Here is a 14,148-nt window from a genome sequence, read left to right as displayed (position 1 = left end):
GATGGTCATATGGGATGCCAGTGCTGCAGGCAGTAGTTTAGCCCACTATGCCACAATGCGTCCTGTCTTTGTTTTTCAAAGATTTATTTTATTTATTTGAAAGGCAGAGTTACAGACAGAGAAGGGATTTAAGTTTTAAAAAGTCTCTCTCATGTTTTAATATTGCCAGATTGATGAGTATTGGGATTTTCTATATACAACTCACATGCATCAATAGCTATTGGGACATAGAAATTTAAATTACTCAACCTGAATTTTAGTGGTTATTTCATCCTTTGAACTGAACCTAGTGGCTAGGAGATTTTTAAAAAATTTCTATCAATGTTGTTGAAGTTAGTAAGACATGTGCTTCATTGCTCTTAACGATAGTGTGAAGGATAAAGTGCTAAGAGAAGGTTGCAAAACAGAGTTTGGATTATAAACAATCCAAATGGAATTGAGCAATATTTATTTCAGGGCTACAAAAGATAATGCTTAAAGCTTCATAAATTTAGAGTGTTGTCCCTATTTATTATATAACCTTATGTCATTTCCTAAGAGAAATTATGAGGCTATTGCCTCATATTTAGCTATTACAAATTAAGTACACAGAGTTTGAGCAATACAGACAATTCCTATGCTTAGATAATTCACATTCCTATAATGGTGACAATCTATTTTCTATATTAAAAATGGTTATATGAGTATAATGCCGAATTGCTATAACTCCAAAATTTAATATCATGTCAATGTTAACTTATATAAGGATCTCCTCAAATACATTTGAACTTAAGTAAGTGGGTAACACAATTACATCCCTCTTTTTCTATTCTCTCTCTCTCTCTCTCTCTCTCTCTCTCTCTCTCTCTGCAGTAATTGATGTAATAGTAGCAATCTCTTCATTATTTTTCTTGACATTTTATTATACAAAATTGCTGCCTACCCAGTGACTTTGCTTTCCACAATTTCACTTAGCTGGAGTCAACTACGGTCTGGCAAATCCATATAATACTATTTATATGAGAAATTCCAGAAATAAACAATCGATACATTTTTACTTTGGACTTGGGCCATCCTCCACTGCTTTCCCAGGCACCTTAGCAGGGAGCTGGATCAGAAATGGAGCAGCTGATATTCTAACCAGCATCCATAAAGGAATGCCAGCACTGCAGGTGGCAGCTTTACCTGCTATGCCACAGTACTGGCCCCAGAATCACTCTTTAAAATATGTTTACAAACAGTATCTAAAAATCATCCCTTTGTCCTTTGCTGCCTTTACTGGAAAAACTAGTAGGTTCAGACTTCCTGTATGTCTTCTGTTCCTACTTACACAGGTTCATCTACTGTCAAAATCCTTCACAATGATGTATTTTTACAATCATTGAACCTACACTGATACATGATTACCATCCAAAGTTTGTCTATAGCTCATATTAGGGGTCACTTTTGGTGTTGTATATTTTGTGGGTTTGAACATATGTATAATGGCAAGAATCCACTATTATGATAACTTACCAAATAATTCCATGACCCTAACAATCCTCTTTGTTGTGCATCTTACTTTTCTACAATAAAAATCTTTTATTTTGTTTTGATCTATTTTGTGTCACACATCATACTTTAGGTCACATTTAAGTGACACAGAATATAATCAAGAATAAAAGGTTGTCAGTTTTTTCTAAATAGTAATGAATTATCTATCGTTTTAATAATATACTAATTCTATTTTATATCTCTAGGAAGGCATTTGGTGCCAACAAAAATACCATTTTTACTTTAATATTCAGTCTGTGCCTTTTATAGTGCAATGACACATGATTAGTGTCACACATGTTTTCAAAATAGGTGGATTTTTCCACTAACCCCGGATGCCAGCAACTGTATAATTTCCTGCATTGTGGCTTCCACCATGCCAGTTACCCATACTTAAAGTCCACAAGGTCATTAAATTAAATATGAAATCTTAAGTCAATTATGCATTAAATAGTTTTATTGTCTTGTTTATTTCTATCAACAAGAAATTAAGCATATCAGAATTTAGAGGATCTTGTATATATGAACTATAGTCACATTCACCAATTTATATTTAAAGTGAGTTACAGTGATTGCTATTACTACAAATTCAAAATTCAAAAATAAGTAGGAAGCAAGTATGAGCATGCTCTGCACTTTTTTTTTTTTACAATGAGAAGACTTTTCTGATTTTTTTTTTTTTTTGAGCTTGAAAACCAAGCTTGGACTGTTCAAAACACATCTATCTATCTAAAAGTTTCAATAGCTTACATAAACACTACCTATCCGAAAGGTTGTCAAGAATTCATTTCATATTTTCAAAGGGTTTTTAAATGTGATGATGATTATAATGCCTTTAAGCTTTCAAAAATATCTTTGAACCTTCAAAATAGACATTTTCCCTAAAAGCAAATAGTTATTAATTTCCCTTCTGCATTTTCATTTCTTTTTTAAATAGATGAAAACTAAATATATTAACTAAATTATCAGCTTCCTGACATGTTCTTAACCTGTTAACAAAGTTTGAAATCTTATTAATTTAAAATCTGATAGCAAAATCTGAAGCAAGGTTATATGGGAAATGCCAAAATCAATATTAAATTTATGTGCTTTAAAAAGCTTATTGACTTTACTTTTTATAAAAAAAAATGAATAAACTTGTTAGTGAACAATAGTTTTATGGAGGCTATCATTCACTGGCATTTATTAGTATTTTTTAAGTTGAATTTTAATTTTAAGCATAAATTCAAAAGAAAATGCATTATTTATCAATTTATACATTTCCTTTTACTTTTTTATACTTTTATGTATAATTTGTATATTTGTCTAGCATCACATATTTTACACATATATGCGTGATATGTTTTTACTATATATTTACATATATATATACATTTATATTTTTATGTCTTATAACTCTGCAATGTCTGTTCACAGCACTGAGGGAATTCTGAGCTTCTGGAGTCAGGGTCAATAATTGCCCAAAGACCCAGTCACACGCTATTCCTTTATTGGTTTCCCATCATATCACACAGTCATAGAACTCACACAGTCACAGGTGAAGGGTTCCCACTCTCACAGGCACAGGGGATCCACTTTCTGCCCTGCGAGCAGACCTGTCCGTAAAAGTCCCTGTCCATGAACTGGGCACCTTGGTGCCAGAGAAGAGAGAAAAAATATGCTGTCCATTCACAGAATTTAAGTGGACACCCTGACCCCTGCCAGCACATCTGTCTGTACCCAAAGTGAGAGGGAATGGGGTTTTCTCCCTCTGACAAAATCCACCAGAGCTGTACAGGCCACTCTAGCCTCCACTTGCCTTACTCTGGGAAGATGATGTTTTCCCCACTGGTTGCTGGGGCCCTCTGTTCAGAGTTAAAAGTATACCCTGTCACTTTCCAACTCATCCACTTGGGCTCAAAGAGAGTGGGGGCCCCGAATCTCTTCCCCAGACATGATAAACAGTGGAGCGCAGGCTTCTGCAGATCCCTGTCACCTTGCCCTAGGCCCTGGAAATTCAGCTCCCTGCCAGTTGCCAGCCATGAGAGTTAGTAGTGGTGCCCTGTGAGCTGCTGCAGATCTGTACAGTCCTCCCCGCTACAGAGAACCTCTCTTCTTTCAGTAGACTTTTCGCTGAAAATTTCTCTTCAATTGTCTCTCAGGAATGCAGATCCTCTGCTATTTCTCTGGTATTTTCCTGTGATCAAAATCAGTATATTGTTTCCCTTTTTAGCCGTATTGGAATCCTGAGTATTTGTCTTTTTGGATTTTTAACTTTTAAACAAACTATTTAAACTAAAAATGAAGACATATATTACCAAGTAAAGACATCCATCCATTAGGAAAATTTATTCAGTGGCTGATGTGAAGGGAAGAAAAAGTTTTGCATGTCAAATCCTGCCCATGAGGCACAAGAAAGACAAGAAAATGCCTGAAAAGAAAGGAGAATCTAAATTACACCAATTTGGGGCTGATGCTGTAGCATATTAGGTCGTCTCAGCCTGCGGCCCCGGCAGTCATATGGGTATCTGTTCATGTCCCCGCCGCTCCTCGCCTGATCAAGCACCCTGCTCTGGTCTGGGAAAGCATTAGAAGATGGCCCAAGTGCTCCTGGTTTAGTAGAGGCTCCTGGCTCCTGGTTTCAGAATGACCCAGCTCTGGCAGTTGCAGCCATTTGAGGAGTGAGTCAGCAAATGGATGATCTTTCTCTGTGTCTATCTCTCTCTCGTTTTGTAATTCTGCCTCTCAAGTAAATAAATGAAATCTTTAAAAAGAATAAAAATAAATAAATTACAGCAATCGATGCTTATCTTGTGTTTTATGGGTCCATACACTTTCACAATACTATTTTATTTGATAAAATAAACCAGCTTGGTAAAGTAGCTAAATTTATTTCCATTTTACAAATGAAGAAAATAAACACTAGAGATTATTTTGTCTATACAAGGAATATAGGCAATATATGAACCCACCTTCAACATTTGATTCCATCCACGGTCTGTGTAGAATTTCTTCCAACAAATGTGTAAAAACTCACTTGGCAATGCATCCTGCAGGAACAACAATCCATAACTTAAAAATAAATAGATTTTCAGGAGGTTACCAGTAAATAAATAATCACAGAGAAATAAATGGATAAATTCGGTTTGAGGCAGATGGTAATAAGTGTTCTGATGGATCTACAGATTTATTACAGAAGAGAAAGAGAGGCATACAAAAATCCTCACTGTATCCAGGCAGGCATATTCTTGGAAAGTGAAATTTGAGTGGGCTTCAAAATGTATTTTATTAAGTTTATAGGGGGCAAAAGCATTCTAGGCAGAAGGAAGAGTTGAGCAAAGAGCCAGAGGCAAGAAAGGGACTCGGATGTTAAGAAAATTTATGGTCAGAACAACAGAGATAAAGTCAGAAAGGTAGGAAACGGCCAAAATTTGAAGAGTAATGAAAGGCAGGCTGAGGTTTTGAACTTAACTTTTCTGCCCAGAGCCTGCCCTAGGCTATTTTATTTTAAACCCAGACAAGACTACATGACTATGGAAAAATAGGAAGGAGTTATTTTGATTCATTTAAGGATGTTCGCTTCTTCTCAAGTATTTGATATGTTTTTGAACCCACATTTCCAAGACGTGAAATGCCATGACAAAGGATTTAGACAAACATGGTCACGATACAGAAAAATCTAAATTCCTCCCTTGCAAAGTTCTTTACAGAAATGTCATATGCAGATGAAGAATATAAAATGTTGTTCAGAGAATGGCAAATTATGAAATACTGAAAAGAAACCCACTAACATATTTCATCCACAAAAGTTAAGTGTGAGTGCCAGCTGCCTAATAAATATTAGTTGAGCAATAAAACCTAGATTCATCATCCCCTTTCCCTTACTGACTACAGAGGAGAACTACACAAAAGCTGTTAAAAGAAACAAAGAAGTGCATTATGTATGATTAAAGAATCTCTTCAACAGGAAGATGTAACTATAATAAATGTATATGCACCCATGCCAGGTGCCTGGCTATTTGAAACAAAATTAATGAGTCTAAAGGGAAAACAGACTCCAATACAATAGCAATGGGGGACTTCAACACTCTGCTTTCATCAATGGGCAGATTAATTAGGCAAAACATCAAGAAAGAAACAATAGAGCTAATCTACACTATAAGTCAAATGGATCTAATTGATTCCTACAGAACATGTCATCCCACAGCTACAGAATACACATTCTTTTTATCAGTGCATGGAACGCACTCTGGGATAATAAAACAAGTCTCAACAAATTAAAAAAAAAATGAAATAATGCCATGTATATTTTGTGAGTACAATAGAACAAAGTTAGAAATTAATAACACAATAGACTCTAAAAAATGCAGACACTTGGAGACTGGACAACATGCTCCTAAATGAACGGTGGATCAGAGAAGAAATAATAAGGGAAATTAAAAAAAATTAATTGAAACAAACATTACAACACAACAGATCAAAACGGGTTGTATACAGCAAGAGCTGCGTTTAGTGGGATGTTTATAGCAATTAGTGTCTACATCAAGAAATTGGAGGGGCTGGCATTGTGGCATAGCAGGTTAAGCCACTTCCTATAATACTGCATCTCATATGGACACTGGTTCAAGTCCCGGCTGCTCCCCTTCTGTTCTAGCTCCCTACTAAAATGTCCGAGAAAATAGCACAAAAATGGCCCAAGTACTTGGGACTCTGCTATGTGGGAGACCCGGATGAAGGCCCTGGCTCCCAGATTCTGCTGGGTTCAGCCCCAGCCAATGTGGCCATCTGGGGAGTGAACCAGCAGATGGAAGATCTCTCTTTTTCTCTTCCTTTCTTTCTCTATCTTTCCCCCTCTCTTTCTGCTTTTTAAATAAGCAAATCTTAAGAAAATGAAATTGGAACGATATCTAGTAAAAATGCATCTCAAGGACCTAGAAAACTAGAACAAGCCAAACCCAAAACTAGTAAGAGGAAAGAATAAAAATTGGAAAGAAATAACAAAGTTGAAAATAAAAAAAAAAATACAAAAGATCAGTGAAATTAAGAGCTAGTTTTTTGAATAAAAAAGAAAAAAAATTGATGAGCCTTTGACCTAACTAACCCAAAAATGGGAAGAAGATCCAAATCAAATTAATAAAATCAGAGATGAAAAAGGAGATGTGGCCGGCGCCACAGCTCACTTGGTTAATTCTCCACCTGCAGCACTGGCACTCTGGGTTCTAGTCCTGGTTGGGGGGCTGGATTCTGTCCAGGTTGCTCCTCTTCCAATCCAGCTCTCTGCTGTGGCCCAGGAAGGCAGTGGAGGATGGCCCAAGTGTTTGGGCCCTGAACCCACATGGGAGACCAGGTGAAACACCTGGCTCCTGGCTTTGGATCGGCATAGTGCACCGAGTGCAGCCGCCATTTGGGGGATGAACCAACGGAGAAGAAAGACCTTTCTCTCTGTCTCTCTCTCACTGTCTAACTCTGCCTGGGGGGGGGGGGGGGGGGGAGAAAAAGAAAAGAAAAAGGAGATGTTACAATCGATGCCAATAAAGTAAAAATGATTATTAGGAATTATTACAAAGAGCTTTATGACAACGATTAGGAATATCTAGAAAAATTGAATAGATTTCTGTACACATGAAATTTATCAAAATTGAGGCATGAAGACAGAGAAAGCCTAAGTAGACCAATACCCGAGACACAGATTGAAATAGACGCTCCCAAAAAAGAAAAGCCAAGGACCAGATGGCATCACTGTTGAATTCTACCAAATGTTTAAAGAAATAATCCTAATTCTTCTTAAAATATATAAAACAATTGAAAGAGTTGGGATGCTCCCAAACTCCTTCATAAGCCCAGTATCACCTAAATTGCAAAGCCAGAAAAAGGCGCAAAAAAAGAGAACTATAGTCTGATCTCCCTGGTGTTGTGAAAATTAAATGAAGGAATGGAGATACTATACTTGAGAAGTAACTGGTACAGAGTAGGTATGCATAAATGTTTTATATGGCAAATATAATAATATCCAATGTAAGTTACTTTTAAAATACAAAAGAGTTGAAAAATAGGGAGAAAATTATTCTATACAAAGCCTGATGTGACAACATTATTTTATATTTAAGTGCAAAAAAGGAGGGATTGGCTGGTGCTGCAGCTCACTAGGCTAATCCTCCGCCTGTGGCGCCGGCACCCCAGCTTCTAGTCCCGGTTGGGGCACTGGATGCTGTCCTGGTTGCTCCTCTTCCAGTCCAGCTCTCTGCTGTGGCTGGGGAAGGCAGTGGAGGATGGCCCAAATCCTTGGGCCCTGCACCCGCAAGGAAGACCAGGAGGAAGCACCTGGCTCCTGGCTTCAGATCGGCGCATCGTGCCGGCCATAGTGGCCATTTGGGGGGGAACCAACGGAAGGAAGATCTTTCTCTCCTTTCTCTTTGTCTCTTTTTCTCTCACTGTCTAACTCTGCCTGTCAAAAGAACCAAAAAACAAAACAAAACAAAACAAAACAAAACAAAACAAAAAAACAAATGAGGGATAATGCTGCCTTCTCTAAGAGATATAGATCTTTCTTCCATTTTTCTTTTTTCTTTGCCATTAGGAAGTATGTGTGGACTCTCAAAGCTTACTTACAGAAATCTATTCAAATCAAAGCTTATTCTATTCTTATAGCCCAATTACTAATTTTGTGCTTTTATTATTTTTGTTATTGATTTCTTTCTATAAATATTTATATCAATTAATTTGCCTATTTATTCTTCAAATATATGTTGAGTGTTTCTAAAATCTTGGGCTCTGGCAGATGCCAGGAATTAAAGTGATAATAATAAGAAGCATAAAACAAATGCATAGTTGACATTAAAATACAATGATTACCTGAGAGAGCTGACCTAATCAGTAGAGACTTATTTTTATTTTTTATTTTATTTTATTTATTTCTTTAGCTCATGGCAGAACAGGAAGTTGGAGAAATGTTCAACAGAAGAACATTGTGATGTTATAGGTGGTCACGTGAGAAAGAATATATGAGAACTCTGGGAGTAGACTAGTTTGGGGACATCCACATCCAGCAAGAGTAAGAGGACATTTGTTCTATATCGCAAGAAAACTTATTCAGTCAATAACTAGTTGAGTTGGGAAGTTTCCCCAGAGCATTAGAATAAGAGTTGATATTTTGAGTTTGGTTGTGTTAGACCATAAACTAAGAACCCAATGGAACATATTCAGATCTCTGACCTATAAAACTGTAAACTAATAAATGAATGTTTTGAACTGTTAAGTTTATGGTAATGTTATACACAGTAGAAAATGAGCATATAACACCAAATACCATCAATTTATAATCAAATGTTATCTGAATATATACATTAAATAAGAGTATTTACTAGTTATTTAGCAAGGGAAATACTAACAGGATGACCATAATTTTAAAAACAATTAAAAACATTTATATATATATATGTATATATGAGTATGTATATATAATTGATTATGTCTAGTCATATGATTTTGGAAGCTAATATGAAGGGATATGTGCTAGTTTGCTAGCATGGGTTGCCTAGGAGCATCGAGAGTAATACATGTGAATACGGGACAAGTTTGGAAAAGAAAAACAAGCAAGAAAAGACAGAGGAAAATAAATATTCCAGTATAAAACAGTAAATCTCTAATACTGCATTTATGTATTTAAGTAAAATTATATTTTTGGAAATAATGTGAAAAATCAGTGTGGAAACAGTGTGGAAAAACAGTGTGGAAAAATTTTGGAAACATTTGAGAAAATCATTGCTATATGACTGAGAAGATTTAATAGACAATGAGGGTGATTCAGGTTGGGGGTGATTTCTGCTTGAATTATGGTAGTGTAGGTTCATTGAGAATAGAAAAGATTGATGTTTGGATGACTTTGCATGACTTTGTAAGTGGTCTGAAATAGGAGGTATGCAAGTTGATTCTCAAATTGTGGTGTCATTTAGTGATGCAGGTTATGCTGGAAAGAATTTGGTCTGGAATGTACTCATTCAATAATGAAGAAATACTTCATTTGTGGTTCTTCTGTGATACAAAAATGGATTTTTCACTGATGTGTGTGGAAAATGAGAGAAGAGTGAGGGAAACAAGGTAAATGATCACATTCGTTTACATCAAGAACAAAATCATCTATTTCATAGCATTTATACATTTCAGTAACATATATTCACTTGCATAAAGAATCTATGTGTTGAAGGAAGAAAAGGAAACATACTAATGGAAATAGTATGTTAGGCATATTTGAGAAGGCCAGTTTTGGGAGGGAGAATGATCAAGACTATATTATATTCCAGATCAGCTTGTTTCTTTTCAAGTTCTCTTTAGTTTCCATAAACATCAAACGACTTGTGTTGTGCTGAATCCCACTGAGTACCTGTGATGCATTACAGATCAGAGCTCTGTGTGAAGCTCCACAGGATTCCTATGACCTTCTTTTTTTACTTGGAAGCCTGAAATTTTGTATTGCTCTGGTCTGAATTTTTTTCCAGGGAATCTCATGATGTTGCTCAGTAGTTGGAAATAAACATCAAATTTTTGTCCAGTCCTGCTTCCAAGCCTCATTTTCTTAGCATTGCCCTAGGTGCAAGCTATTTCCTAGTGTTCCCAACATAAACTTGCTCAAAAAATTCATTATTAGGGCTAGTGCTGTGGCCCAGCAGATCAAGCCACTGCTTGCAACACCATTGTCCCATATAGGAATGATTGTTGAAGTCCTGGCTGCTCCAGTTCTTATACATGGGCTGACATTGTATTGTAACAGGTTAAGCCACTGCTTGCAACAACAGCATCCCCTTTGGGTACTGGTTCAAGTCCCAGCTGCTCCTCTTCCAATCCAGCTCTCTGCTATGGCCTGGGAAAGCAGTAGAAGATGGCTTATGTCCTTGAAGCCACATGGGAGACCCAGATGAAGTTCAGGGCTTCGGCTTAGCCCAGCCCCAGCCATTGTGGCTATTTGGAGAGTGAACCAGTGGATGGAAAATCTCTCTTTCTCTATATCTCCATTTTCCCTTCTATCTCTGTAAATCTGCCTTTCAGATAAATAAAATATATTTTTTTTTTCTTTTTATAAAAAAATAGATTACTGCTAATGCACTTAGTTGGGGAGAGCATCAGAAGACGGCTCAACTACTTGGGTCCCTGCCACCCATGTGAGAGACTAGAATGAAGCTCCTGGCTATTGAATTGAGCTGGCTTAGACTTGGCTTTTCCGACCACTTGGGATGTGAACCAGGAGGTAGAAGATATCTCTCTCTTCCTCTCTCTGTGTCATTCTGCATTTCAAAAAAACAATTAATCAAATCTTTTAAAAAGTCATCATACTCAAAATCTAAATCTTGCCATATTTCCATGGACAATGACACGCTATTCAAATATCTACTTGTAATTATTGCACAGATCACAATGGTGCATAGGCAAATACTCGAGAGGTATGTAAGTATTGATAATTCAACACAATCTGTGAATCAATTGGTTTCACTTGCTGTGGAAGTAATACACTGGGATTCAAGATATACATTTTACTAGCTTTTGCTAAAGAAGATTTTTCTTTATAATTTCCAAAGCATACTTTCATTGTCATATCCTTTTCCTTGTGTAGATGATGAATATATAATATATTGCCTCATTATATATAGGCTAATAGCAAAGTGAGATTAAGATTACTTTGCTGAGGCAATAAAGCATCGCATTAAGGAAGCCCTAGATGTTTAGTTTAGTGCCAACCAAAAGCTTCTAAAGCAATGGTGTCTGGCAGTATGTATATATATTTCTAGCGTAACACTCCTTGATCTGTCTAAGAATTTACTGAGCAAGAGATCTGCAGGAACTTTTAGTACCAAAATGCTTATTTAAACACGTATATTCTTCCCTCTGACCTTAAGATATCACTGAGAAGAAGGGATGGACATGATCTCATTTTGTGTAATTATTAAAAGTTGGATCAAAAATCATATATTGAAACAGTTGCTAAGAGCGTTGAACTCCAGGAAATAGACCCTTAGAGACTGAATTCAAGAATGAAGTTGATAAAAGCAAAATCTAAGTTTATTAAATCTATACTTCAAGCAGAGGGGTGAGAAATGAAATTACCACTTAGCATCAATTGAAAATTCTGGTACAAAGGTCTTGTATCAGGTAACAAGGGTGAGTGAATTAAGACGTAAAATATTGCAGGAGAAAGAATAACTTCTACTGAATGAGAAAAAATGTCTATACAGCCAACCAAAGTTAGGCTACACTGGCTCCTATCATCTGAGAGAATATCACCATGAATCCTGACTATTACATGGTTTGGGTATTACTTACATGGAACAAGCTGTAATAATGGGAGAGGATCCCTTAGCAAAGCGTTTAAGTGCTTTTTGATACCATGTAAAGACTTGGATTTTAGTTGTTATAAATTTTGTAAGAGATAATGAGATATCTTAAAGATGTTATAGAATTAATATAGATAAGGAAATCACTCTGATTTGTGAGAGAGAAAGACTTGGACTGTGTTTCTTCATTTTCATAAATGATGTCTACTATTGAGATAAAACAAGTATTTAATGTTTTTAAATCCCCAAAATGAAAGAATGAAAGACAAAAGGAAGACATTTTTCTTTCTTTTCTATTCTTTTTTTTTTTTTTTTTTTGACAGGCAGAGTTGGACAGTGAGAGAGAGAGAGACAAAGAGAAAGGAGAGAAAGGTCTTCCTTTTTCGTTGGTTCACCCCCTAAATGGCCGCTACCGCCGGTGCTGTGCTCTCCCTTTTGGGTGCAGGGCCCAAGGACTTGGGCCATCCTCCACTGCACTCCAGGGCCACAGCAGAGAGCTGGCCTGGAAGAGGGGCAACCGGGACAGAATCCAGCACCCCAACTGGAACTAGAACCCGGTGTGCCGGCGCTGCAGGCGGAGGATTAACCTATTGAGCCGCGGTGTAGGCTGACATTTTTCTTTAAAATAATTCTTATACTAGTTTTCTTCTTCCCTCTAAATTTTGCTCTCATACCTGTGTATAATGGTAGAATTGGTAACTCATTTATTGAAAATGTTTTCATAGTCTACAGTCATGAAAGCTAATATCTTTGAAACAGAAGCATTTATTCCACTAAATCTTACTCTGTTGATTGATTTACTAGCAAAATGTGTAGTCTTTATTTCATTTTACCAGCAATATTTGTTTATGCAAAGAAACCACTGCATATCTTCTTTCAATCAGTTTTTTTTTAGATTTGCTTTATTTTTGAGTTGGCAAATAATATTAGTATTTATCATTTTAAACATATTGTTTTGAAACAAATATGCATTATGAAATGGCTAAACTGAGTTAATTGATATATCTCATAATTGTCATTTTTTAGAAGTGAAAATACTTAAAATGTACTCCTTAGTAATTTTCCAGAATACAGTATATTTTTGTTAAATATAGTAACTTTGTTGGTCCCTCAAATTGATCTGCTCGATGTATTCCTCCTATCTAACTGAAATTTGACCTCTTAATTAACTTCTGCCCAAATCATCATTCCAATCCCCCGTTCACCCCATTTTGCTTTATTCTATGAATTCTGTATTTGAGGTCGCACTTACAACTGAGATCATCTAGTATTTATCTTTCTGTGGGTGAATTATGTCGCTTAATACAGTGTCTTACAAGTTCAACCATGTTGTCTCAAAAGAGGATATTCTTTCTTGAGGCCGAATAATATTGTATTATCTAGTTATTTAGATATTTCACATTTTTAAAATCTATTAATTAAATTATGGACACTTACATTCATTTATATTTGGCATGATTTTGCTCCATTTGAATATATACCCCAAAACCAGGAGCCAGGAACTCTTTCCTAGTCTAATACATGGGTATCAAGGACCCAAGTACTTGGGCCAACTTATGCTGTTTCCTGTGCGTATTAACAGGAAGTGGGTCAGAAGCAGAGTAGCCGGGACCTAAACAGGTTTTTGATATGAGATACCAGTGTCACAATTGTTGGATTACCCTGTTGCAATACAATGCTGTCCCCTTATCTTTTCTCTTTTTCATAATAGCCATTCTATTTTTTAAAGTTATAGTACTTTATTTTTTCTTTGAATGTTTTCATTTAAAAGAATTAATTAATACATTAGATTCGTTGAGTTTTTGAGGCATTATCAAACTATGATTTTAATTAGATGTTCTCTGATGATTAATAATGTTGAGACTTGCTTTTTGGCCTTTTGGGTAAGATCAAGTGTAATAATGTTGAGCTATATTTTTATCCTGCTGGTAATTTGCATATCTTAAGAAATGTTTATACAAGCCCTTTGTCCATTTTTTAAATTGGATTATGTGTTGATCTATTATTGAGTTGTCCAAGTTCCTAGTATATGTTGGATATTAATCTCTTATCATATATATATTTTTCAAATATTTCCTTATATTCTGGCAATTGTGCTTTTTATAAAGATGGATCTAATATCTAGAAGAATATTTGACAACAGAGACTTGGGCTTTTTGTTTGTTTTACTTTCTATAGTGTTTGTAACAAAAACTGTTTCTTCCTCTCCATTTCACCTTTATTAATTCAGGTCCTTAACATATTCTGTCTAAAATATATTTTTTGAAAATAAATTCATTTTTATCATCTGTCTCGTACAATAGATTATCCATATTTTGGGTCTCCTATATTGCTC

Source organism: Lepus europaeus, chromosome 7, assembly GCF_033115175.1.
Source record: "Lepus europaeus isolate LE1 chromosome 7, mLepTim1.pri, whole genome shotgun sequence".
NCBI classification, from domain to species: Eukaryota; Metazoa; Chordata; class Mammalia; order Lagomorpha; family Leporidae; genus Lepus; species Lepus europaeus.
The sequence above is the reverse complement of the archived record's forward strand: the minus strand, read 5'-3'. Positions refer to the sequence as shown.